Genomic DNA, 4,109 nt, shown 5'->3' with positions numbered 1-4,109 from the left:
TCAGGGTGCAAACTTACTCCCCTTCTGTCCCCCACTACAGAATGCACAGCTACCATGTGCACGGCACACGTTACTAGATGGGTGGGTGTCCATTAGCAATATGTGGTATTGTTTGGGAAGGTCTTAAACCTCAAGGTCGCCTGGGTGGCTCAGTCGGTTATGCTGCTGCCTTCGGCTCCGGTCATGCTCCCAGGGTCCTGGGATGGAGCCCCGCGTCGGGCTCTCTGCTCAGCAGGGAGTTGGTGCCTCTCCCTGCCTGCTGCTCCTTGTGTGTTTCTCTCTCTCTCTCTGTCAAATAAACAATTCTTTAAAAAAATTAACTTCATATAAATGGTTTCACATTATACGTGAAACCAATGAAATCTGCTGTTTTTGTCTGACATTGTGTTTTTGAAATTTATTCACATTAATGTGTGCAGCTTGATTCCATCAATTCTAACTGCCATATTCTAGACTGTTTTATGATTTTACCAAAACTATTTGTCCTTTTTTGTGTTGATGGATATTTGAGTCTTTTCCATTACTCCACAGGAAAAAAAAAAAAGAAATGGTTCAGTGTCTGCTTGTGGACGTATTTCCTTTGCGCACAGTGTGAGAATTTTGAGGAGTAGCTAAGGCATAGCACAGGTGTATCTCCAGCCTCTCAATCTCCTCTTCCAGTTCTCCCTCATCGCCTAGATTTCCAAAGGTTCATGTGGCCAGAGCAGAGTCCTCACACCTCTGCTCTTCTCTATCTGCCCTAATTATTAGGAGATGTTATCTGATATTAGTCTTTCAATATTACCCAAGGTTACTATCTCTAGTCTGGACATAAGCCCCAAAGTCTACCTTCCCTATATCCACCTGTTCACTTACCGTCTCTTCTTGGATATGTAAAAGGAATATGCATATATGGTGGATACTGTGAGTGCTCTCTTCCAGGCACATATATTTCTCATAATGCTTTTTAAAAAGAATCTTTGTGTACAGTTGATGCACAGCGTGACATCAGTTTCAGGAATACACTGCAGCATTTCGTGCATGATGCCATGCTCCCCACAAGTGCAGCTCCCTCCTAACACTTTCGTGAGGTGGGAGAATGTGACTCCTCATCAAGAAAATAAGAAACGTGTTACATGTATCGGGTTTTTTCTGGGAAGCGGAGTCACAGAGAGTTGGTGCAGGAGGCTATGGAGACCAGACCTTCAGGGATTCACCTGTAAGGGGGGAGTGAGGGGAAGAGAACTAGGAAAAGTTCACGGCAGTACAGTTAGAACAGAGCCTTAGGTGATCCTATAAGGGCTTTTGGAGCTGGGATGGACCATCAGATTTGTTCCAAATTGAGTCAAGAGCTGTCTGTGTTTCCCCTTGTCAACTGTCGCCTGAAGTGGGCCCGTTTGGGGAGAGGACATCTCCTCTGGGCTGGATGGCTCTCTTTATAGGGCATATAGGCATGCAGGGTGATCCACTGGTGCCCAGCTATCCAACAGCAGGGATAATGAATGCTTCAGACCCCCCAGGGAATTCTGGGCAGCAGAGCCCTGCATCCAGTGCACAACCGCATGCTGAGGCTGTCTGAGGCCCTCGCCCACTTTTCTGCTCCTGCCATTCCCGTCATCACTGAGTGTGAAGACGGTGAGAAGGGAAGGCAGAACCATGTCACTAAGTCATTGCATAAAAAGCAGCTGTTCTGGAGAATTCTCCAGTCCATGGTGGGCATGGCCTCAGTGAGAAGCAAACTTGTGTTTTACACCGTTAAGATTTGCTTTTCTTACCACAGTGTAAGCCTGGCCCAAACTGACCAAGTCAATACCTCAAAATGAATGTGTACAAAACCAAGTTCCTGATTCCCCACCTCCTCCAAACCCGCTCCTTTCCTCTGTATCCAGGATCTTAGTCAATGGAAATTCCATTCTTCCTGCTTATACGTTAAAAACTCAGGTATAACACTGAGTCTATTTCAAAGCCAGTTAACTCTTCCCTTAGAATTGTCGGGAGTTACTGGTCTCTCACAATGCCAGCATTACTGCTGCTCCAAGCCACAGACATTTCTCTCCCTGATTACTGCAGTCATTCCCTAACTGATGTCTTCCTTCTGCACTCACTGCTCTCTATGTCAGCAGAGAAGGCAGGGGGATCCTATAAGATAATCCTCTGCCTCAAACCAAAAAGCCAAATCTTTCAAGGAGCTACAGGCATTCATCATCTGGTCCTATGTTACTTCCCCAACCTCAGCTGGCATCACATTCCCACTGGCTCATGCAGCTTCACTGATTCCTTGCACAGTCAGCACAACTGCCATGCCTCTCACTTACAACATTTGTGCTCATTGTCCCGCCAGCTAGCCACTAGATCTCTTACTTCCTTCGGGGCTCTACTCAGATGTCATCTTAATACTGAGGTCTTCCTTCATCACCACAAACTTTTAAAATAATACATCGAGCAATCAATTGTGCTTTAGTGTTCTCTAGAACATACCGCATCATGAGACATATTGTAAATATTTTTAAATTAAAAGACTAGCTCTGCAAAGGCAAGACTTTCTATATTACTCACTGCTGTATCTGCTGTACCAAGAGTAGCCACTCTTACACTGAATCTGTATTTGCCAAACAAGTGAATTGAATATATGAGGTTGCTCATTAGTACTAATGGTGTTTAGATTCTATTGGATTTTCTATGGAAAATGTATTATATTTGCATATTACATTTTCTGTGGAAAATATATTACATATTACATTACAAAATATATTGCATATTACAGAGCTATTTTACCTCTTACTTAAATCTTTTAAAAAAATATATAACAGTGAATTTTCATGTCATCCTTTCTCAGGGGCCTTGCTCATCTTCTCTGTCTTGTTCCAATTTTAGTCCATGTGCTGTCAAAGTGAGCACTGTGACTTAAATCCTAAAATCTCTCTTTGCTTTGCTTTTTGTTTTCTTTTCATATTGCAATGGCTAAGATTAGTCGTTCAACTCCTGAGGGTTTTTTTCTATGAAAGAGAGCTGAATTTTATCTAGTTATTTTTCTGAATCTGTAGAAATGATTGGTTTTCTAATAGTTTGGTGGTTTTCTAATAGTTGATTAATTTTTTTATGTTTAACCATCCTTAGATCCCTGTAGTAATCTGCTCGATTTTTGAAATCTATGTCAGAATGCAGAGCTTGAGAGACATGGGCTACAGATTCCGACTAAATGAGGCCACCATCCCTTAAAGACAACTGTTTCCATGTCACAGACTCTTCCACTGACAGGAGTGGTGTTCCTTGAAGCTATTTGAGGTAAAGCTTTTGAAGTCAATACCTTCAGGAGCCTGACAGATATTGTGAATTACTAAACCAGGCTAGAGAGGAAGTTTGATAAGCAGGAGAGCTCACATTAGAATATAGTGGTCAGGAATTAATCAGTATCAACCAATTGTTTCCATGAGTAAATGAAGACCCCATGTTGCTAGATAACATGATATTTGGTCAGGAAGACAGGCAGATGGACTTTTACAGTGTAAGCCAATTTTTAAATGCTTTTAATTAATTTAAATTTATGAAAGAAGATATCATGTGGTCCAAGTATAATATGGTACTAGGCCAAGTTAGGACTATGAGTTTGAGACCTCCAGTGCTCTAGAATAAGTTCGTGTCCTTGTTTGGTTTTAATAGACATCTTAATAGACATTTTAATTCTATTTTTTTTTTTTTTTATTTTTGATTCCTCATTTGTAAATTGAGAATAACAATAGTCGTCTCCCTGAGTTGTGGTGAGTAAATATGTTTCAGAAGCATGAAAGCAATGTTGAAATAAAAGAAAGTTGGCTATGGCTTCTAGCCTGGAAGTGCATCATTCTAGATGAAAAGACAAAAGAGATGATTTAGTTTATGTCCATCATCCCTTGAAGAAACCAACTTTGAGAGTGTTAGGGTACAGAGTCGACCACCCCTCAATTAGACAGAGAGCACTCTCGATAATGCAAGTCACACAGCGAGATTTATTTCTAGCTAGCTGGGGTCCAAGTATCTGCCTGGCACAGCGGGTTTCAACAGGGACCCCAAGCACTCAAAGCCAAGGGTTTATACAGCATTTTCAAGGCACTTTTCCATAGCTAAATACATACCTTGCACCCCACTTTGAC

General features: G+C 41.8%; 1 non-coding gene across 1 annotated transcript; it reads right to left on the bottom strand.

Annotated features, from left to right (window-relative positions):
- Nucleotides 1-2,774: 2,774 nt before the first annotated feature.
- On the bottom strand, nt 2,775-2,877 carry LOC132022885 (U6 spliceosomal RNA). Its single transcript, XR_009405775.1, has one exon. It is a non-coding gene; the product is annotated as a U6 spliceosomal RNA (small nuclear RNA).
- Between the last annotated feature and the right edge of the window lie 1,232 nt (nt 2,878-4,109).

This window comes from Mustela nigripes, chromosome 7 (genome assembly GCF_022355385.1).
Source record: "Mustela nigripes isolate SB6536 chromosome 7, MUSNIG.SB6536, whole genome shotgun sequence".
Classification (NCBI taxonomy): domain Eukaryota; kingdom Metazoa; phylum Chordata; class Mammalia; order Carnivora; family Mustelidae; genus Mustela; species Mustela nigripes.
The sequence above is the reverse complement of the archived record's forward strand: the minus strand, read 5'-3'. Positions and strand labels throughout refer to the sequence as shown.